Here is a 24,822-nt window from a genome sequence, read left to right as displayed (position 1 = left end):
AATGAACCCCCAGGACTGATCTCCTTTAGGATGGACTGGTTGGATCTCCTTGCAGTCCAAGGGACTCTCAAGAGTCTTCTCCAACACCACAGTTCAAAAGCATCAATTCTTCAGTGCTCAGCTTTCTTCATAGTCCAACTCTCACATCCATACATGACAACTAGAAAAACCATAAGCCTTGACTAGATGGACCTTTGTTGGCAAGGTAATAGCTCTGCTTTTCAATATGCTATCTAGGTTGGTAACTTTCCTTCCAAGGAGTAAGCGTTTTTTAATTTCATGGCTGCAATCACCATCTGTAGTGATTTTGGAGCCAAAAAAATAAAGTCTGATGCTGTTTCCACTGTTTCCCCATCTATCTTCGTTTTCTGAATGTTGAGCTTTAAGCCAACATTTTCACTCTTCCCTTCCACTTTCATCAAGACGCTTTTTAGTTTCTCTTCACTTTCTGCCATAAGGATGGTGTCATCTGCATATCTGAGGCTATTGATATTTCTCCCGGCACTCTTGATTCCAGCTTGTGCTTCTTCCAGCCCAATGTTTCTCATGATGTACTCTTCATATAATTTAAATAAGCAGGATGACAAAATACAGCCTTATGTCCATAAAGATATATAAATTGAAAAGAAATAAATGTATAATTTGTAATTAAGTCATCATAGAGGATAATTGATCTTCTCAGGGTAAGATTTCTGAAAGGTTTCATAATAGCTATTATGTTTAAATGTGTATAAAAATGTCTGTGATATATAGAAAGATTTGAGTAACATGAAAAACAAAAAATCCATGTGAAGTATTGGCATTTTGTCCCACCTCAAGTTTTAGAACTCATGGGTCAAATAGATTTAGTTTGAACATTTGGCTTATTTCTAGTTTTATGTGTGTGTGTATATATATATATATATATGTGTGTGTGTGTGTGTGTGTGTGTATAATATATACATATATCCACGGCTATATATAATTGTATATACATACATATGTATATCTGTCATATATATACACACATTTATTTATATGCATAAATTGGAATGTTTCTCCTATTTGATACTTTGAAACAGACTCAGATGCTGAATGCAGTAGCGTTTAATAGTATTAACATAAACAAGGAATTGTTCTGTGTTAGTATGAAAATCAAGCAGAAAAGTAAATGTTGACTCTGTGTATGAAGATAAAGCAGCTTCCTATACATGGCATTAACTCCTGGGTTACACTATTTCCTTAAACGAATAAAAAGAATTAGTATCTCCACTCACCTCTGACACGAAATTAATCCTGAAGGTGTAAATCCATTGTGTTTCTTCTGCTATCCCAGAGAAGAATTTCAGAGAACTTTATTTTTCATGATAAAGAGACAAGCTTCAGTTTTACAATGGAAATAGTAGTGTTCAATAATAGTTTAGAAACAAATAACACTTATATATTATAAATTTATTTATTTATAAATGAAGAACGGGAGAATAAGGAGGGAAGGAGGGAAACATGGAGAGGAAAGAGAAGGAAGAAAAGAGGATGACGTGAAGTATGAATCCAGGAGCGTGGGAAGGAGTTGGTCTGGTTATCTTTAATAGGGAGCATACTCTTTGGAGTCGCAGATTGGAATCAAGAGAGAAATAAAAGGATGAAGAGGAGACATGTGCCGGAAGGATGTGAAATATTCCTTATTTATCACTTGTATTTAGGAGATGGGGGGAAGAAAAATTTTGGGTAAATGAAGCTCAAATTACCTTAGACTAGTTTTTGAGGTAGAATCTGTACAGAATAAGAAAAAAATAACCAAATCTTGATTAACTACAGAAGTATAATTCCTCTGGGAATGTGAAGCCCTGCCTTATTATAGGCAAAGAGAGGTTCTTATTACTTTTTCTTTTCTTTTCTGACAATACTTTTGGAGATGTCCATGGGTGCTTGTTCTTATTAACTCCAAAATTAAATGAACTGCCTTCTTTGCCAACAGAAAGGCTATAGCAATCTAGTTTACCACTCAGTAAGAGTTTTTGTTCTACTAATTTTTAGACTGATTCTGTTGTCAAAAATTTTAGAGAAAATAAAAACAAAACTTTGTTAAACTAGTGATCAGAAAAATTAGTTAAATGATTGCTAAGCAGTTGTTTTGAAATAAATCTTATTTCAATTGTTAGAAATGTTAATTATTTATGACATCTGAAATAGCATGAAAGGACTTCAGGGGAAAGGGCTTGTAGGTAAAAGCTAGTGCTTTTTTAATAAAAAAATTTAAAAAAGCGGTTTTAGAGTAAAAAACAACTCTGAAGTTTTCATATTGTTAATAGACTTTGGCTAAGGCAAAATTTATGTCTCCATACTACGTAAATTTGTTTTATATAATTTCACAGTCCATCAGAAATGAGAGTCAAGTTCAAGAGACCTTTATACAGTGCAGAAATGGAAGATATAACAATATGCACAGTGCAGATATTTATACCTTCTGTTCAGCCGGCTAACATTGAGATCTTCTAGGGAACAGCGGTTCTCAAGGTTGAGGCCTTGAATGTCTGGAGGTAGCCAAGACTTCTCCTGGCAAGAATATTGAAGTGGGTAGTCATTCCCTTCTCCAGGGAATCTTCCTGACCCAGGGATTGAACCTAGGTCTCACCCTCATTGCAGGCAGATTGTTTACTGTCTGAGTCACCAGGGAGTTCCATCTACTACTTTAACCTAAACAATTTCCCAATACTTATTATTTTCTTCTGAAGATGGATGACATTGATCAATGTATTTATCAACATTCCAAAACTCAATAAACTCATATTTTCCAAATGACAAATGCACAATGTTATAAAATTAGGCACAAACAAGAGCAATTTAAAAAGTGATATATACAGAATTTAATGGAACAATGTGAAAAGCTTGTTGGTATGGTTTTATATATTGCAACCAACATATAGGGAACAATTTGTTGACCTTAGGTATATATACATACATATATACATACATACATACATATATATATATATATATATATAAATCCACAACTGTAAAGAAAAGGCTATTAAAAACAGTCCTACCTTATCTAACTCATATTTATTTACCCTTAGTCATATTTGAAGTAAGGTTAGCATTTATTCATATAATTCATCAGAGAAACATACTCTATATCCCAATTATAGAAGCTATGGGAACCTAGGCATCTTCTATAGATAGAGAGCATATATATTTGCAAAAATATAAAACATGCCATTCTTATTAAATTTTCTTGTTATAGAAGATATACTTTTTCTTTACACAAAATAAGATATTTTTGCTACATAATGGACCTGTTATTTCTATTTTTTTATTTTTTTTCTATTTTTTAAAATATAAATTTATTTATTTTAATTGGAAGCTAATTACTTTACAATATTGTGGTGTTTTTTGCCATACATTGACATGAATCAGCCACAGGTGTACATGTGTCCCCCATCCTGAAACCCCTCCCACCTCCCTCCCCATCCCATCCCTCTGGGTTGTCCTGGTGCACTGACTTTGAGTGCCCTGCTTCATGCATCAAATTTGGACTGGTCATTTATTTCACATATGGTAATATACATGTTTCAATTCTATTCTCTCAAATCAACCTACCCTCACCTTCTCCTACAGAGTCCAAAAGTCTGTTCTTTATATCTGTGTCATTATTTCATATATAGTGTTGTTGTTACCATCTTTCTAAATTCTGTGTATATGCATTAATATACTGTATATAAGAGGAACTAAAAAGCCTCTTGATGAAAGTGAAAGTAGAGAGTGAAAAAGTTGGCTTAAAGCTCAACATTCAGAAAAAGAAGATCATAGCATCTTGTCCCATCACTTCATGGGAAATAGATGGGGAAACAGTGGAAACAGTGGCAGACTTTATTTTTTGGGGCTCCAAAATGACTGCAGATGGTGATTGTAGCCATGAAATTAAAAGAGGCTGGCTCCTTGGAAGGAAAGTTACGACCAACATACATGGCATATTGAAAAGCAGAGATATTACCTTGCCAACAAAGGTCCGTCTAGTTGAGGCTATGGTTTTTCCAGGGGTCATGTATGGATGTGAGAATTGGAGTGTGAAGAAAGCTGAGCACCAAAAAATTGATGCTTTTGAACTGTGGTGTTGGAGAAGACTCTTGAGAGTCCCTTGGACTGCAAGGAGATCCGACCAGTCCAGTTTGAAGGAGATCAGCCCTGGGATTTCTTTGGAGGGAATGATTCTGAAGCTGAAGCTCCAGTACTTTGGCCACCTCATGCGAAGAGTTGACTCATTGGAAAAGACTCTGATGCTGGGAGGGATTGGGGGCAGGAGAAGAAGGGGACAACAGAGAATGAGATGGCTAGATGGCATCACTGACTCGATGGACATGAGTCTGAGTGAACTCCAGGAGTTGGTGATGGACAGGGCGGCCTGGCGTGCTGCCATTCATGGGGTCGCAAAGAGCTGGACACGACTGAGTGACTGAACTGAACTAATACTGCTGATATACTGTCTTTCTGTTAATATATTTTAACATATATGCTAATATATGTTTTTCTCTTAATATATGTTAATATGCTGTTTTTCTTTCTGACTTACTTCACTCTGTATAATAGGCTTCAGTTCCACCCACCTCATTAGAGCTGATTCAAATGCATTATGTTTAATAGCTGAGTAATATTGCATTGTGTATATGTACCACAGTTTTCTTATCCATCCGTCTACCGATGGGCATCTAGGTTGCTTCCATGTCCTAGCTATTGTAAACTTCTGTGATGAACATTGGAGTAAATGTGTCTCTTTCAATTCTGGTTTCCTTGGTGTGTATGCCTAGCAGTGGGATTGCTGGGTCATATGGCAGTTCTATTTTCAGTTTTTTCAGGAATCTCCACACTGTTCTCCAGTGGCTGTACTAGTTTGCATTCCGACCAGCAGTATAAGAGAGTTCCCTTTTCTCCATACCCTCTCCCGCACTTATTGTTTGTAGACTTTTTTTTATAGCAGCCATTCTAACCAGCATGAGATGGTACCTCATGGTGATTTTGATTTGCATTTCTCTGATAATGAGTGATGCTGAGCATTTCTTCATTTGTTTGTTAGCCATCTGAATGTCTCCTTTGGAGAAATGCTCAATATTTTTAAGAAGGTAAAAGGTATCTAGATCCCCAAATATTTAAAAATCACTGCTCTAGATCAGTTAAGGCATTTTTGATTCATAGGAAAGTGCACAGGTTTCAGAATCAGGAAAATGGTGGCAAATGCAAACCGTATTTATTTGTTTGGTCCTTGGCTGTTTACCTTTACAAAACATCAGTTGTCTTAGTGGGAAAGTGGGTTTTAAAGTATTTATGTAATTTTATAAAAAATAGATATGGTCTAAATAATGTACCTAGCACAGAAACTAGTACATAGTAGATCTTCAGTGACTTTAGTACAAAATTTTTTATATATTTCTGTCTAAAATGGATGTATATATTGTCATTAAATAGTTTTAAAAAGACAAAAAAATGCTTACTTTTTATTTTATCAGTCATAATATTATCAATAGGTTTGGGAATGTAGAAATAGCTTCTGACAATGAGACACAATAAAAAATAGAATAATTATGTAAGAGAAGTTCCCTTAACCCAAGGTTATTAATTATATATAGGAATTTAGTAGTGAAAATTACAAATGATTTCCTATGATGAGTACTAATTTAGTAACCATAGTTATTATGCTACAAGAAATTATGTGGTTGAAGTGTAAAACCAGTTGAAATACCACACTTTCCAAATTTATGTTAGAAAAGTGTTTGGAAACTTTAAAGTCTGAAGAGAAGTTTCTGTCCTGTGGCCAACTCTTAGAAGGAGCAAAAAATCAGAAGGCAATGAAATGCACTAGAAAAGATGACAGAAACTAAAGCCATCATTGTCTTTTGCAAGTCTTCCTACTGCTTGCTCCCTCTTCCTATTGTTGGGACAAGGTCCTCAGTATTCCTGCCTTAGAACCATTGCACTTCATCCTCAATTCACCTCACAGATGTTCTTCTCTTCCATGGAAATTACTTCAGCTGTGCTCCCTTTCCTCTGCTGTTCCCAAAGAACAGTATGGGCCTTGATGCTACTCTCTTCAACACCCAATTACTACCACCAAACACTGAAGTTGTATGCTTGTCCCACTTATTTCAGAAACCCATCTCCCATCACCCCCTTCATCCTATTCTCCATTCAAGTGGAATTGTTTCACGGTCCTTCAAGTGCTGTACAATTTTCTTCTACAGTTCATCATATACTACATTTCTTATATTTGGATTTCCTTCTTTCCAGTCCACAGTTCCACAAGATGAATCCCAAACAGCTTATTTTCTTCAATTATCTTCTGTGAGGTCCATCTTTCCATGAAAATCAAAAATGATCTCTGTGTTCTCTAGTCTCTCATTATAATACATATGAACAATTTCTATAGTATGTTTTTTCTATCATTTGATTACTATTTGAAAAATTTATTAATCTCCTAATCTAGGGTGTTTCAGATTAAACTACCAACCACCACTTTTCTTGACTAATGCCAATAGCCTCCTAATTGGTCTCCATGCATTCATCTTGGCTCCATTTAAACCATTTCCTACTTAGCAGCCAGAGTGATCTTCTTAAATGATACTCAAACCATTAACCTGCTCAAAACACTTAAGCAGTTTCCCATTTCACTTATAATAAAATCCAAATTTCTTATCATGGTCTGACCAGTCATGCATGATCTGACTTCTGTCTATTTCTTCAAACTCATCATCAGTGTCTTCCTTGTTCCCTCTATGCTGCAACCATGCTGTACTTCTTTCAGTTTTTTGAACTCCCAAAGCTCTTTTTCAAAGTAAAAAAAATATATATATATACACTACCTTTTCTGCTGAAAGCTTTTTTCTCTTGTTTTTCACGTAGCTACTTATTCTTAATGTTTGAAAGTCTATGTTAGGTCTATTAATAAAAGGGCAGTCTTGATCTTTCAGCCTCTCACTTCTTTCTTTCATTGTATTTATTAAACTTATACTTTGAAAACTATTTAAGTTCTGCATTTGTCTGTCTTCCGCACTGGAATGTGAGCACCATGAGGTTGGGAAACATGTATATTTTGTTCTCTGTTGTGTTGCTATCACCCAGCAGAGCACCTGACACAGGGTTTAATAAATATTTGTTGAGAAAATAGATTAAAAATTTAAATGGTATCACCTGGTAGAATTTTACTTTTAGTCAATAAGGTCAAAGTATCTTAAGGGATATAAATAAAGCCTGAAAAACAATATTTGCAAATTTTCAATATCCTGAATTTATGTAATTAAAGATTGGTCTTCCAAAGGAAATGTTAAGAATCTTCAGAATAAATTATGATGACTCTCCAAAAATTTGGGTAGAGAATTAAATGTAACATAATGCAAACTTTAAGAAGAAATACACTGACAATATGTTAACTATATATAAGGAGAGTGACTATCCAGAAATTAAGCTGATGTGTAATTTTTCAAAAGTTCTCTATAGGAGCATATGGCAACTTTTATCTCCATTTCAAAGAATGCTGCTCAACTTCTGCATTTACGTTCCCTGTTTTATATGCACAACATGCATATTTCATTTCTTAGAAAGTAATTTACTTTTTCTTTACCTTTAGTGTTAAAAATACTAGTGTTTTTAACCAGTATTTTAACTAGTATTTAACTAGTATTTTAATTCAAAGTGTTATTTTCAGCAAAAGAATGGGAATATACTTGACTTTAGTTTTCATTGACCTCAGAATTCTCCCTTCCTTTCTGCCATTTCTTACTTTTTCTTTACTTCCATCCTTTCTTCCTATTTGTATTCTGGAAATTCTTCATCCCCTTTGTATTTTCTAAGTGCCGTATCTGTTTCAACAGTATGTTGGGCAACTTGTGGATGCTGGATTAAAGGAGCAATTAAGAAGTTGCCAAGTATTACTAAGATTCACATTATCAAGGCACTCTACTTATTCTGCACAAAGACCTCCTTTAGATATTTTAATATGCTTCACACTCTTCCATTTATTTTCTTGCCTTCTCTCTGATTCATCCCTCCCTAGATACTTTGTATAACGGTCTCTCCACCTTCATAGTATTATTTTTACTGCCTGAATCCTCCTGGATCATGTATTTTGCCCATTTCATTTGGAAAATCTGATCCAGGGCCTTTCAATGGATCAGTTGTTCCAGTGGCCATTTAAGCATCACCTTAGAGCCTCTTAAGCTCACCTGTGTTCAGAATCCTGAACCTGTTGTTTTCCCCCAGTACTAGCTACAGCAGTAGCTAAGCTCAGACTGATTTAAGTACTTCATAAGCTCAGACTAATTTAATTTAGACTCTCAGCCCACATTTATGATTATGACCTTGACTGAATCTGCACCTCCCATCTGTAGGCTTTGGTGAGGAATGAGATGATGGAGTTGCAGTTGGCTCCCCAAAGCCTCAAGTCTGACATGAGTTGTGTATTCTCTTGTGGATAAGTGTTTGGCCCATAGAAGATGGTAGCAGAAGGGTCAATTCTCCTTCCTCTAACCTAGGGCCTTCCTGACTTGAATCAATGTAAGAGGTGACTGGTGTTGAAAGACTCTACTACAAGAGGGAACATTTTGATGCTTCCTTTAACAACAAGCAGATGTCAGCCATGTCCAGCACCACATGTTGGCTCTGCCTCTTTCCCTCATCATTTCTCTTTTTCCTCTCCTTGCTTCTTTGGAGCTTTTTCCACTGACAATGAAATACATCAAGAATTCATTAATTTTTGCAACAAGTTCTACTTCCTGGAGAAGAAAATGGCAACCCACTCCAATATTCTTGCCTGGAGAATCCTGTGGACAGAGGAGCCTGGAGGGCTGCTGTCCATAGGGTCACACAGTCAGACACGACTGAAGTGACTTGGCGGTGGCAGCAGCTACTTCCTGGGTTGCTCAGTTAAGGCAGAGATTCCTTTTATTGGTACGTTCATGATCTTATGTTTGTTCACTAAGCACCCTCTCCAACAGATTTGTTTGTAGTCTATGAATATGTGGGAAGAGATACAAAGCTCAAATGTCAAAATGATGGTTCCACCATCAGTGATGAAACCAAGGAAATTGTACTTGATCAGGTATTTCATCCTTTTAGTAGACATGACTTTTATGTCAAAATCTAAATGAGAATCTTCAAAATTAGGCTATAAATCACCCACAGAATTCTTGAAACAGAGAGTGTAGTCTATGCATTACAATACCTATTTAAATGTCTTGGTTCTTTTATAAAAAATGTCTTTAAGTTATCCATGTGTGTGTGTGTGTGTGTGTGTGTTAGTTGCTCAGTCGTGTCCAACTCTTTGCAACCCCATGGACTGTAGCCCACCAGGCTCCTCTGTCTATGGAGTTCTCCAGTCAAGAATACTGGAGTTGTGGCCATTTCCTGCAACAGTGATCTTCCAGACCCAGGAATGAAACCTGGGTCTCCTGCATTGCAGGCAGACGCTTTACTGTCAGAGCCACCAGGGTAGCTCCTTACTATAAGCTATCCTTACTGATACCAAATAATCTCTGTCTTTTCTGAATATCTAGCTTGCCCCAAATCCAACTGTAGGAAGAATTTGTACATTAAAAAGTATATTAAGACTTCCTTGTTGGCAGACTGGATAAGAATTTGCCTGCCAATGCAGGGGAAAATAGTTCAATCTTTGGCACAGGATAATCCTACATGACATGGAGCAACTAAGCCCCTGAACCACAACTATTGAGCCTGTGGTCTAGAACTCACATGTTGCAACTACTGAAGCATTGGCACCTAGAGCCTGTCCTCTGCAACAAGAAAAGCCACTGCAATGAGAAGTCTGCACTACAGTGAAGAGTAGTCCCTGCCTGTTACAACAAGAGAAAGCTTGAGCAAAGCAACAAAGACCCAGCACAGCCAAAAATAAATAAAGTTTAAAATATGTTAACAATACATTAATTAATTAATTCATTGTAGTTTTTTTTTTTCTCTTTCTATGTACCAGACAGTTTTCTAGGCATTGATTGGGTTGATTTAAATAATCACAGCTCATATTCCTATTGAAATTACAGTTTAGTGAAAATAGTCTCTGGACTCCAGAAAAATAAAATATTTTAAGCTCTTATTAGTTTTAAAGTGTTCATCTCACATTTTAATATGTGCCCTCTTGCTTTCATCTCCAGTTGTATCTCATGCAGATATTACAAACATATCTTTTGCTGAACTATTTGAAAATAAAACAAACCAGTCAAGCAGATCACAATATTTAGAAACATTAGTACAATCCTCATGGAAAACTGGAATTTTATCTGATCCATCACACATTCGGGAAAGGAAAATGAGATTGAATTTATAATTTACCTGTTCAGTTCAGTTCAGTCGCTCAGTCGTGTCTGACCCTTTGTAACCCCATAAATCGCAGCATGCCAGTCCTCCCTGTCCATCACCAACTCCTGGAGCTTACCAAAACTCATGTCCATCTGGATGGTGATGCCATCCAGCCATCTCATCCTCTGTCATCCCCTTCTCCTCCTGCCCCCAATCCGTCCCAACATCAGGGTCTTTTCCAATTTATCTGTACCAGAGGACTAATTTAAAAATACAAAATTGAACTCTGACTTAGGTTAACATAAAGTTTATGCTTTTCATGCTAAGCATACTCAAGGTATACAAGGGTCATTACACTTTTGAAAAATAAAGAAAACAGGCTGAGTTTCTTGGGATTGCTACAAAGATAAACATGCAGAATTCACCTTTCCCTACTGCCCTCTTTCAGGTACGGATCAGCATGGGCTCCTAGGATACACAATGCAAAAATATGCTTAAGTATATATACCACTAATTGTAGCCTTCTAAGCTATAGGAAAAAAAAATAATAAGATTGCTTTTAGAATCATCTACCTTTATGGAGGCAAGCTAAATACATGTTTCCAAAGGAAAGAACCTTTTGGTCAATAGGACATTCTACCAAATATAAGAAATGGAAATGAAAGGTATTTGGAAATATGGCAAAAATACAAGTATAAACAAAGATTTAAGAGAAGCGTCAACATACTATGATGATGAGTTCATCAAGCCCTTAACTCTAGACAAGAATTGAGAAGGATAATTGGCTTAACTCCCAAGTTAGGAATACATTTTGAGAGCAAGCGTAAAATTAGAATTCTTATTTCCATTTCAATAAAGGACTCAAATTATGAACCCTAGATTTGACATAGAGAAACACTGAATTGTCTAAATGATTTGTTCCATTGTTTAGAAGAATGAGTAAGAAATATTTACTAAACCACTATTTATTAAGCATTTACTATACCCTAGCTAGGAAATGGCAACCCACTCCAGTGTCCTTGCCTGGAGAATCCCAGAGACGGGGGAGGCTGGTGGGCTTCTGGCTATGGGATCGCACAGAGTCAGACACGAATGAAGTGACTTAGCAGCAGCAGCAGATAGCCTTCTAGGTAATTTGAAGATTTGTATATTAAAAACTACAAGACATTAAAGGAAGAAATTAAACACACAATGAAATGGAAAGATATTCTATGTCCAGGGATTGGAAAAATTAATATTGTCAAAATTATTACTATACAACCCAAAGTGATCTATAGATTCAATGTAATCTTAATCAAAGTCCCAGTGTAATTTTTTATAGAAATAGAAAACAATCTTTAAAATCTATATCAGTTCAGTTCAGTTCACTTCAGTCGCTCAGTCGTGTCCAACTCTTCGCGACCCCATGAATCACAGCATGCCAGGCCCCCTGTCCATCACCAACTCCCAGAGTTCACTCAGACTTATGTCCATTGAGTCAGTGATGCCATCCAGCCATCTCACCTTCTGTCGTCCCCTTCTCCTCCTGTCCCCAATCCCTCCCAGCATCAGAGTCTTTTCCAATGAGTCAACTCTTTGAATGAGGTGGCCAAAGTACTGGAGTTTCAGCTTTAGCATCTATATATGGAACTCCAAAAGACCCAGATAGACAAAGTAATCCTGAGAGAGAAGAATGAATCTAGAGGTATAACACGTTCTGATTGTAAAACTTTTAAAATGCAAACTTTTTTCACAACAGTAGAATATATGCATAAACAAAACACTATGCATGAGTATTTAACTAATTTTTGACAAAGAAACCAATAATTTATAATAGAGAAAGAATGGTCTTCTCAATAAATGGTGCTAGGAAAACTAAGTATCTACATATGAACTCATTGAACTCCTTTTACATCATATGCAAAAATAAACTCAAAATAGATTAAATATTTTTATTTTTCATGAAGGTTTTGTTTTTATTTTTTCAACATTTTAATTTTATTGGAGCATAGTAGATTTACTTTGTTATATTAATTTCAGGTGTTTAGGAATGTGATTCAGTTATACATATAATATGTTCATTGTTTTTTATATTATCCTCTCATATAGGTTATTGCAGAGTATTGGGGAGAGTTCCCTGTGCTATATGGAAGGTCCCTATTGATCATCTAGTTTATATGCAGTAGTGTGCATGTATTCATCCCAAGCTCCTGATTTATCCCTCCCCCTCACATTTCCCCTTTGGAAACCATGTTTGTTTTTGATACCATAGGTCACTTCTGTTTTGTAAATAGGTTCATTTGCATACATTTTAAAAACTTAGATTTCAGATAAGAATGATATCATATGATATTTGTCTTTGTATGACTTCATTTAGTATGACAATTTCTAGCTCAATCCAAGTTTCTGAAAAATTACATTATTTCATTCTTTTATATAGCCAAATAATATTCCATTATATGTATATTCCCCAACTTCTTTATCCATGCCTCTGTTAATGGCTATTAAATGTTTGAATATGAGATCTGAAGTCATAAATCTCCTAGAAGATAACATAAAGAAACTTCTTGACATTAGCCTTGGCAATACCTTTCTTTGACTTGACACTAAAAGGAAAGCCAAAAGCTAGAAAAATAACTAAAGACTATATCACATTGAAAATCTTCAGCGCAGCAAAGAAAACCATCAAGGAAACACAGTGTGTAGAATGGGAGAAAATATTTGCAGATCACATATCTGATAAAGGGTCAATATGTAAAATATACAACAAACTCATACTGAAGAAATTGAATAGCCTAAGAACAAATAACTCAATTAAAAATGGGCAAAAGACTTGAATCAATATTTTCTAAAAAGAAAAGCTATGACCAACCTAGATAGCATATTGAAAAGCAGAGACATTACTTTGCCAACTAAGGTCCATCTAGTCAAGGCTATGGTTTTTCCAGTAGTCATGTATGGGTGTGAGAGTTGGACTGTGAAAAAGGCTGAGTGCCAAAGAATTGATGCTTTTGAACTGTGGTGTTGGAGAAGACTCTTGAGAGTCCCTTGGACTGCAAGGAGATCCAACCAGTTCATTCTGAAGGAGATCAGCCCTGGGATTTCTTTGGAAGGAATGATGCTAAAGCTGAAACTCCAGTACTTTGGCCACCTCATGCGAAGAGTTGACTCATTGGAAAAGACTCTGATGCTGGGAGGGATTGGGGGCAGGAGAAGAAGGGGACGAACTGAACTAAAAGAAAATATGCAAATGGCCAACAGGTACATAAAACAATATTCAACATTACTAATCATCAGTTCAGTTCAGTTCAGTTCAGTCGCTCAGTCATGTGAATCACGACCTTGTGAAATGCAGCACGCCAGCCTCCCTGTCCATCACCAACTTCCCGAGTTCACTCAGACTCACGTCCATCGAGTCAGTGATGCCATCCAACCATCTCATCCTCTGTCGTCCCTTTTCCTCCTGCCCCCAGTCCTCCCAGAAGCAGAGTCTTTTCCAATGTGTCAACTCTTCGCATGAGGTGGCCAAAGTACTGGAGTTTCAGCTTTAGCATCATCAGGGAAATGTAAATCCAAATCACAATGAAATACTACTTGTATCTGTTAGAGTGTCTGTTGTCAAAAGAGACAAAAGATAATAAATGACAGTAAGGATGTGGAGCAAAGGAAACTCTTGTACACTGTTGGTGGGAATATAAACTGATACAGTCACTATGGAAAACAGTACAGATTTCCTTAAGAAATTAAAATTAAAACTACCATCTGATCTACAAATTCTAGTCCTGGGTATACATGCAAAGGAAATGAAATCACTAACTCAAAGAGATATCTGTACTCCATGTCCATTGCAGCATTACTCACAGTAGTCAAGGAATGGAAACCACCTAATGTTTCCACTGACAGACAGATGGGTAAAAAAAATGTGGTACATACAAACAATTGAATATTTTTTCAATCTTACAAAAGGAAATTCTGCCATTTGTAACAATATGGACAAACCTGGGAGGCAATATGCTAAGTGAAATAAGTCAGGTAGAGAAAGCCGGATGCTACATGTCATCACTGATATGTGAAATCTAAAAAAAAAAAAAAAAAAAAAAAATTGAATCATGAAAACAGTGGGATGGTGGTTGCCTGAGAATGAGAGGGTGAGAAGAATAGAAAGAGGCTGGTTAAAAAAAAAGTGCAAACTTCTTTCAGTTACAAGATGAATGAAATCTGAGATACTAATATGTAACATGGTCACTAGTCGATAATAGGTGATAGAGTTGACACCCTGCTTTATAACTGAAATTTGCTAAAACTTAAGTGCTCTAACCAAGAAAATTAGAAGAAAAGAAAGAAAAGAAGTAAAGTGATGAATGTGTTCATTAACTCATTGGTGGGAATCTTTTCACAACGTACATATTTTCATCACATATTTAAATATGCTAAACCAATTTTATTTCTCAATAAAGGTGAAAAATGAATACAATAAATATGTTATATAGTATATTAGAAGGTAAAAAATGCTAATGCTTCTAAAAAGTATTATGGAGTCAGAGTTCACCTCAGTTTCTCCCTCCTTGTTAGCCACTGTGAACAGTTTTGGTTTCTGAGACACATAACAGGGCCAGACTTCCACCTCCTTTCCTAGGCAATCACAAAACCACTGCTACTGGGTCTAGAGCTTACTTGGAGGACTTGGGGCATCACCAAATCACTTCATTCATTTGGGCGGAGGTCTCAATTTTATAATTTTTTGCTAGTTTCCTTTCTCCCTTATTCTAAATTTTTAAAAGTTCTCCAAACCCTGGGGACTCTTTGGTTCTACAGTGCATGTTGGTGGAAACTCACTGGTGGTTAATTGAGGATGAAGGTGAGGAGGAGACAGCTGCTTACTATCATCTACTATCACTGCTGGGTCTTGGAAGAAAGGAAGGCCACGTGGCTGACAGGTTTAAGAAGACCTAGTGCACATGACTCAAACTGGCAGGACCTCAGTGACCTGCCTTCCTTTCCAATATCTACTTGTGGCTGGAATAATTAAAACCCAGGAGAGAGCCAGCAGGATGTATAATAGGACTTGGTAATGACCCTCTTTGTTTCAACAAATTCATATAGCAGTTCCTGAATTTTAAAAAGTGCTGTGCAAATCGATTTGTTAGCTGATAAAAAGTGAATAGTAATTAGTTTATAATAAAAGGCCCATTTTCATGCTGGCTGGTGTGATAGGCTGGGGGAGGGATAATGGAATTTGTGAGGCCAAACTCAGGTAAATCTTCTATTGGACCTCCTCAGCAAAGTTAACAAAGCTAATCATACTGGAAGGACTGGATCAGAGCTGTGGATTTTACCACTATTACTCATTTTGAAGACAGAAACGTTTTATTTCCAATCTTCCTTGTTTCCTCTTCCCCAGAGTACACAATAGGCCATGAATACATCAGTGTAAAGTTCTTTGTTCCATCCTTTTCCTTCAAATTAGAAGCTCCAAGAAAGTTGCCCTTTGACTCAGAAACACGTTTCTAGGATGCTGGTGGGAAATGCAGCTAATAATAATGATAATAAGAATTATAAATTACTTAGTTTTTCTCATTAACCTAGCATTATAATAATACCTAAATAGATATTATCTTGTTAAATGCTCACAATGATTTTTGGAGATAAATGTGATGCCAATTTGAAAAGTTAAAAAAAAAACGTGAAGCTGAACTGTCTACAGTTAAGTAGTATGATAATCAGAATTTGAACCCAAAGCAGCCTGATCCCAAAATTTGGGCTGTTCTATACTATTCTTCTGTATCTCTGAAATAAAGACTTTGAATTTTAAGTGAATTTACCAAGACTTGATGAAAGTGGAGAGTGAAAAAGTTGGCTTAAAGCTCAACATTCAGAAAACGAAGATCATGGCATCTCGTCCCATCACTTCATGGGAAATAGACGGGGAACAGTGGAAACAGTGTCAGACTTTATTTTCTTGGGCTCCAAAATCACTGCAGATGGTGACTGTAGCCATGAAATTAAAAGATGCTTACTCCTTGGAAGGAAAGTTATGACCAACCTAGATAGCATATTGAAAAGCAGAGACATTACTTTGCCAACAAAGGTCCATCTAGTCAAGGCTATGGTTTTTCCAGTGGCCATGTATGGATATGAGAGTTGAACCGTGAAGAACTTGAGCACCGAAGAATTGATGCTTTTGAACTGTGGTGTTGGAGAAGACTCTTGAGAGTCCCTTAGACTGCAAGGAGATCCATTCTGAAGGAGATCAGCCATAGGATTTCTTTTGAGGTAATGATGCTAAAGCTGAAACTCCAGTACTTTGGCCACCTCATGTGAAGAGTTGATTCATTGGAAAAGACTCTGCTTCTGGGAGGGATTGGGGGCAGGAGGAGGAGGGGACGACAGAGGATGAGATGGCTGGATGGCATCACTGACTCGATGGATGTGAGTCTTAGTGAACTCCGGGAGTTGGTGATGGACAGAGAGGCCTGGCGTGCTGCGATTCATGGGGTCGCAAAGAGTTGGACACGACTGAGCGGCTGAACTGAGCTGAACTGATCTAGACTTAAGTGAAGCTTAAGGAAAACATTCTGACCCTTGCGGGGTTGTATCATTTGAATCCTCATAAAAATGTTGGAATGGTTTGTAAAGGGTGATTAGCCAGGCACTCTGAAGGAAGATCCATACACATTTCATTAAACAATTATCTTAAACATAAGTGCATTTTGTAAACTGTGATTGTAGCACAAAGGGTTGCCCCACTTGGATCTAGAAAATTGGCAGTGGCTCCCAGGAAGAAAATGCTGTGTCTGGAAAGAAGTGTTGTGTCCAAGATATGTGGCAGTAACCAGTGGAATTTATGTTACTAAACAATACCCATAGGGTTCAGAGAAGAAAGTTGGTACCCAGTGGTCACTGAGAGCATAGTGAAAGGTGTGGTTGTGCACCTGTGAGCCACATGGTACAGGGAATCAATGGCAGCAGTGACGGTGTGGCCCTGAAGATACAGAATAATAGAGTGATAATTGAGAGGTAGTTTGTATGCACATGTGAGTACTGAGGTAGCTTCCATAAGTACCTGGAGATGTACTTTTCAGGAATTCAAGTCTCTGACTTCTTAACAAGTATAGTAGAGGTGATTTAGTTGCTAAGTCATATCTGACTCTTGTGACCCCTTGGACTGTACCTTGCCAGGCTCTTCTGCCCATGGGATTTTCCAGGCAAGCATAATGGAGAGAGTTGCCATTTACTTCCCAGAGGATCTTCCCAACCCAGGGATCTAACCCACATCTCCTGCACTGCAGGTGCATTCTTTTACTGACTGAGCCATTAGGGAAGCCCCTGATAGTTGAGAGGCAGTTTATGAGCACATGTGAGTAATGTGGTAGTTTCCATAAGCACCTGGAGTGGTACTTTTTAGGAATTCAAAGCTCTGACTTCTTAGTAGGTATTGTGGAGAACCGCTGAAAAACTGATAGCACTATCATTATTGCACTTGTTATCACAGTCAAGTTGAGATCAGAATAAGACAGATTATCAGTAATTTACACAGTCGGTAACATCAAATTCTTATATCCACATAAAAAAGGCAGAACCAGTCAGAAGAATAGGACACTTCGTTCCCCTCCATACTGTTGGATATTGCCTCTTTTATTCTCCTTTTATGTGTTTTTATTTCTAGTTGCCCATTTTGATCTAAGCTTTTCTTTCAAAGACATATTATTATTTTCAATCATTCTGTGATCAGCTTGCTGGTTGTGTTGATTTGAATATTTCTTCTTTGACTACTTCATGATACAATGTACATCAAGGGGTAACATTATTTTCAAGTTTGTAGATAGAGTACTATCACCCCTGTATACTTCTACTTCAGTTTCTGTTTCATGAAGGTGGATATATCTCACATCGTCCGAAGGGCACTGGAGAGTCCATGCTCAGTTTCTCAGACCCTTATATGGATCTGTCCCTTAGAAAAAAATTCTGAAAGGTGAAGTTCTTCATTCATTCATGTGACTCCTTGCTGCTGAGATGAGGATTCCCGCCTTTGTCTATAACCTTCTATAATGTCCATTTTGTTGAAGAGTTGCTTGGCTTTTCAAAAAGTGAAATTACCCACATTGTGAATAATGATTTGGCTTGGAAGTGATATTGACGAGAAAGGTGGCTCATCCTCCTTTTTCTTGAGAGGTCAGTTTCTGGATCTTTTATTTCAAATTGCTCAGGTGGAGGGACTGAGCTACAAATAAGCTTGCTCACTCTTAGAAAATACTAAAATTATCACAAAATACTCATGAAGTGGTAGGCACATGGTAATTTTGAAGTAAACTGCTATCTATGAGCTGACTTGGAAAAAGGCCCTAAAATACCCCCTACTGACATGATTTTTTGGTATAAGAAGGACAATATGACAATATTTTATATACATGGAGCATTTGCAAGTAAAAGCACCTTCATAATTATTCACAACTGTATATGTTATAATAGGACATGTATCATTAGTACAAATTAATGGGAAAAGAGTAAAGAGGCTAATTTTTACCCCATATGGCAATGATAACAACCTTAACTTTTTATCCAACAGAATGCATGGCATGTGGAGTTTTGGTTAATTTGAGTTTAAGAAATATACCACATTTCCCTTTATAGACCTTCCCAGTTTGAAAGCAAGTCTGAAATCTTAAAAAAAAAAAATTATAAAGTACAAAGAAAAAATGGGAAGATTACTAGTGAAGTCTCCAAAGAAACAGGTAGAAATATTTAATATAGATAATTATGCAAACAAGGTTTTCATATCCTAAGTTTTAATAAAATTAGGTTTAACAAAATCTCTAGGGACCAAGCCCTAAGAAGTTTATCAAGATGAGCATTCAACTGAGGAAAATTGAGCTTAAGGCTAAATTGATTTAAGGGTGAAAAATGCAATGCCTATCAGGGATCTATTGGAAAGAGATGGACTTATTTTTGGAAAAAAAATAAAACATCTGCACACATATGAAGAAGTTTAATTTTTTTTTTTTTAAGCCTGGAGATAAACGACAACCATTAATAAAATAGGCCAGTTTGAAGCAAAAATGAAAAGAGACAAAAATGTATATCTGTTTTCTTTAACCCAGGAATGTTTTACACTGAGGACTCAAGTTTAAGACAAGAACAATTTAACTGCATCCAGGTCAAACATGTGGTGAAGAGATCAGCTATCTTTGCATGTCTCTTTCTGTTTAGAAAAAAGAAGATTTTCTCATATCAGTGTTTATTGCTGCTGCTGCTGCTAAGTCGCTTCAGTCGTGTCCGACTCTGTGCGACCCCATAGACGGCAGCCCGCCAGGCTCCCCTGTCCCTGGGATTCTCCAGGCAAGATCACTGGAGTGGGTTGCCATTTCCTTCTCCAATGCATGAAAGTGAAAAGTGAAAGTGAAATCGCTCAGTCGTGTCCGACTCTTGGGGACCCCATGGACTGCAGCCCACCAGGCTCCTCTGCCCATGGGATTTTCAGGCAAGAGTACTGGAGTGGAGTGCCATTGCCTTCTCTAGAAAAGATATAAAATCTTTATGAAAGGCAGCTGAACCCTTTGAAATTTCATGTAAAATTGGGAATAAGTGAAACTTTCTATTTTAGCTCTCTATTAGACCATCAAACAATAGTTTAACTTTGAAAGAAAATGTTTGAGTGAATCTCTATTGGGGTTTTCTAATCTTATATACAAGATATTCGCTCTACATATGATGAATTAACTGGACATTATGATCACCATAAAAACTAAATAAACTATTTTGTATTTGTAATAAGCTATTAATATTAAATACAAGTCTTATCTCACAGAAAAGCCTTCAATATTTTGCCCATTAACTCCAACATAGACAAGAAACTCCCCCCACCCCCCACCGCAAAAAAATCACCAAATCAAATGTCAGTACTTCGGTCCTACTCAATCTGAGACTGATGTCTTTAGATTGAATCAGGGACATTTTATTTATTTTAATTAAATAGCAAAAGTGCTTTTTTTTTTTTTAAAAAAGTAGAGAACTGTAACCACTGGGGAAAAAAATCTTTTCAAAAGAAGAAATAAGATAAAAGCATAGAAAAAGGAATTCAGAAAAATGTATTTCAATATCAATACGTGTGAGGGATCTCAATGGAGGGGAGAGTTCAGGAATCTTTGGCAGCTCTGTTTTGTTCTAATAATTTCTACAAATACATTCATATATATTCTCTGCAATAGCAAAAAGAACGTTTAAATAGGTTTCCATTTTGTAATAGTTGGCCTTTGGCAAAATAAACGTAATAGTATTAATAATAAAGGCTTCTTCTGGCCACGAGATGGAGCTCAAGACTCCTTTCCTCAAAGTTTTGTTGAGATCAAGGACCACAGGCGATGGGAGAAGGATAAGAACTTCAGCTGGAGCAGTGAAGCTGACAGGGATTGCCTCCTGCTGAGAGCAGGCTGATTAGACAGATTTTGCTCTGACATTAGGGCACATGTTCTTGCTGTTAGTGTGCCCTTTCTTTTTTTTTTCTTTCTATACCAGCACAGTGCTAAAATCTAGAATGAATAGTCTAATTCATGGTCTACCACAGAGAACCCTGGGGCATTGGTTAAACTGTATATTCTTTAAATCAATCCCATATTTTTTGAATTGGCTTTTATTGAGCTTGAAGTCCTAGCTAATGTGTTACTATTTTATAAGATAGTCCCCCCACTACTGCAGACAGTAAATTAAATTTACAATTAAGAGTAAGAATCACTGACCCCAAGGAAAGACAAATTAGGCAGCTATGCTACTGTTTAGGCAAGAGTTTTGTGACTTAGTATGAGCTAGTCTAATCCCAAGAGACTACCTAGTTGTTTGGAAGGACAGAACCCAGGTATTTAAAATTTCTTTTGCCTCTATTTCAGGTCATTTATCTCCTGAAGATATCAGGAGATATCCTCAGGTCAGATATCTCCAGGGCATTTAATGACTATTACCCTAATAAGTGGCTGATTGGTCATTAAAGTATCCTTGGACTTTGCCCCTGAGCCAGTCTGATACAGCTGATTTTTCTTTTCTATCTCAGGAGAGATTTGGAGATCAAGGACAAAATATTTCAGATAAGCTCATGTTATTCCAGCTGGCTCTAACAAGTCCAGGTTCATTCAGCTAATTTGATGACCTTTGATGTACAATCTGCCTTGATAAAAGTGCCTCCTCAGCACAAGGATGCCAGATTTAACACTACAAAAGAGTAGGATCTAAATCATGTCAATAGGAGACATGGCTTTATGTATAGGATTATTTTACACTTCTGATGGGAGAAAATGAACACTCACTCAGGTGAGTTACCCTTGATCTAAGAAAAGTAGCTTCCAGTGTGACTCAGCCATGGCTGGTGAAGAGACCAAAGTCAGTTTGAGTGTTCAGTTCCTTCTGTTCATTCATGGGGTCCACTGTAGTTCAAATAAAGATTCCAAAGTGACTGTAGACTTTGACAAGGAAGCAAGGGCTTATTTCAAGGGAATAAAGCATGGAGTTTACCAAAGGCTGAATAAAAAATAAATAAGGTACAGAAAAAAAGATATATATGAGCAACATGAGAGCATCCACGAGATGCTCTATGAATGTTTAGACTCGTTAAAGAGTTAATATATGACAAAACCAATACAATATTGTAAAATCATTAACCTCCAATTAAAATAAATAAATTTATATTAAAAAAAAAAGATTTTACCTAAGCTAATTAGCAGAATGTTTCTTCCTTGGCTCTCTCTTAACTGCCCCTACAATATCTACTTATTTTCTTGGACAACTCCACAGGATGAATCTTCTTCTAGAGGTAATTCTGGTTTCTCATGGGCCTCTGAAGCAACTATACTAATTATCACATCAGTTTCCTGCTGATGTTATTTTATCCAGATGGGATTCTCTCTTCTTTCTCCGTATTCTATAGGCCTTCCATTACTCGGTTACTAATTTAAAATACAGTTATTTTTGTAGAATCTTCCCAGATTGCTTAAATCCATGTGAATCTGTTATTAATTCAACCCATTATGTTTGAGGGTTTTTCTTGTTGTTATTTGGTTGTTTGTTTTTTGCTGTTTTTCCAAATGTAAATGATCAGTTATGGGCTAATTTGTGACCATCCCAAACTCCATAAGTGAAAAGTTTTATGACATGGATGTGTAACATTTTTATGAAGGCACCTAAGAAGCATTCCTGATCCAGTTAAAAATGTTGTTAGGGTGACATACCACTTGAGATGAGTATCTGAGCCTGAACATGTGAGTATGTATTAGCCAGGTGATATACTTGGAGAAGTGAAGAGTATCCTATGCCAAAAGAACAGCATATACAAAAGCCCAGGTATGAAAGAGAATTCTCACTAAGGGCAGAGTGTAGTGTGAGAAATGGATTGAGTGTGAGACACGAGTTGAAACGGCCATCCAGTCACTCAATAATTACTTTAATTTGCCAGACTCTGGAGATTTGTAAATGAATACATAAAACTCAATATCTGCTCTTTAATACTTATAGTCTAATTAGAGAGAAACAAATAATCACAATGGAATGTGGACATCTAATATTCATTTTATCTTATTGCATTTTATTACAGGGATAGAAGAAAGTCAGGATCAGGAAAGCTGTCAAGAGATGTATGACCTTTGATATTATTTTTAAATGAAAAGAGGAGTTTATGAGGGAGAGTTTCTGTTCCTGAAACATTTGGGGCAACAACTGAATGATAGTACAGGCATACTGCTGCTGCTGCTGCTAAGTCGCCAACAAGTTCCGCTGTCCCTGGGATTCTCCAGGCAAGGATACTGGAGTGGGTTGTCATTTCCTTCTCCAATGCATGAAAGTGAAAAGTGAAGGTGAAGTCGCTCAGTCGTGTCCGACTCTTAATGACCCCATGGAATGTAGCCTACCAGCCTTCTCCATCCATGGGATTCTCCAGGTAAGAGTACTGGAGTGGGGTGCCATTGCCTTCTCCATAGTACAGGCATGGGAATTACCAAAAAGATGTGGTACATATGTAGATTAGCAAGCAATTTTCTAGCACTTGCTGTGCAAATATGGGCATGCAAGAAGTTGAACCAAGCAGGTAAATAATGACCAAGATCATGAAAGTTAATAAATATGTTTCCATATGCCTGGAATGTATCCTTCAAGTAATATGAAATTGTGGGAGGACTATAAGCAGAAGAATAATATGATTGGATTTTGATTTGCATTTTAGAAAGATCTTTTTTAATAAAAGTACACATAATGGAGAACTAAAAGGTAGTCTGGAAAGGGAAATCTAGCAACTGATTATATTCTCATTTGCATTATTTTTAATATAAAATTTTAGTGTCTGGTCTGTTCAGCTTCATGTTCAGCTCTCTAAGGACAGAAGATCCTGGCACTTTTTCCCCCCCTTAATCAAAGAGCACAAAATTAGGCACAGAGCTTTTCAGTAAAATTATGCTGATTAAATATTTGATTAAGCTTAACTTTAAGCCTAGACCCCCTATTGAGTGAAGGAAGATGTCATTCCTGCCTTGTAACAAAGGAGCAGCTGTATTTTCCTCCTTGAATAAATGTCTTATCCTGTCCAGAAAGAGGATATAACTACATCTGTACAAAGAAGGTGTTGGGAAGTTTAATTAGCTAGTGTTTATAATCTTCTTTGAAGCTGAAAAGTGTTAATTATGTTTTTCCCACTTTAAGATTCTAAGTCACATGGACCATATCTTAAGAGTTTCTGAGTCTGGAAAGTTGTTGCCTTCCTGAATTGAGCTAGGTAGCTTTTGCAAACACATATTGCAGCAAGATTGCCTTAGGGTTGACCAAGTAACTGTGAAGATGAGAGGTATACAGGTGAATTTGTAAGAAAACATGCTGACTCTGTTAATATCAAACAAACAGGAGCTATGGAAGGAACGTTGTTCTGTGAAGAGAATTCAGGTTCCTCTAGGGATCCCCTGTTGATCACTCCTTCCCTCACTTCAATAGACTTGATGTTATAGCTTCCCATTCAATCTAAGTATAGACACTCTTAATCCTCCATATCTAAGGATAGGTGGAAAATATTACCGGTAACTTGATAAAGAGAGTTAGATCTCAAAGTAATATGCAAGTCAACAACAAATCTTGTGGGAGATCACTGCCTATACATGAACAGTTTAGATATAAGAGAGCCACCTGGCCCTATCCCAAAAGAATGTCTTCAAGCCTGCTTTAAACCTTCAAATTCATTTCAAATACCCTAAACCTGAAATACTAGACTTCCCTCCTTATCTTTTAAAGTCTCGTTTTCTGCATTTTTGCTTCCATTCTGAGGTCTTGCCTTTTCTTTCAAATGATTTACACTAAGAAGATTCTCTTTCTTCAGAGAAAGAAAATTGTTCCCTACTGAAAGGTAGGGAAGTCTTACCATATGGCTGTAATATACTTCATTATTTATAAAATAGCATGATGGGATCAATAATTATTTAAAAGATAAACTCAGTGGGTGTCAGATTGCAATGAATATAATCAATGGACCAAGCATTTTGAAAAGTGCCTAGAGGAAGTTTGTGGTTATGTGTGTTCAAAAGCATGTCATCTGAAATTAGTCCTAAATGG

The sequence above is a fragment of the Ovis canadensis genome, chromosome 23 (genome assembly GCF_042477335.2).
Source record: "Ovis canadensis isolate MfBH-ARS-UI-01 breed Bighorn chromosome 23, ARS-UI_OviCan_v2, whole genome shotgun sequence".
NCBI classification, from domain to species: Eukaryota; Metazoa; Chordata; class Mammalia; order Artiodactyla; family Bovidae; genus Ovis; species Ovis canadensis.
Note: the sequence above shows the minus strand (reverse complement) of the source record.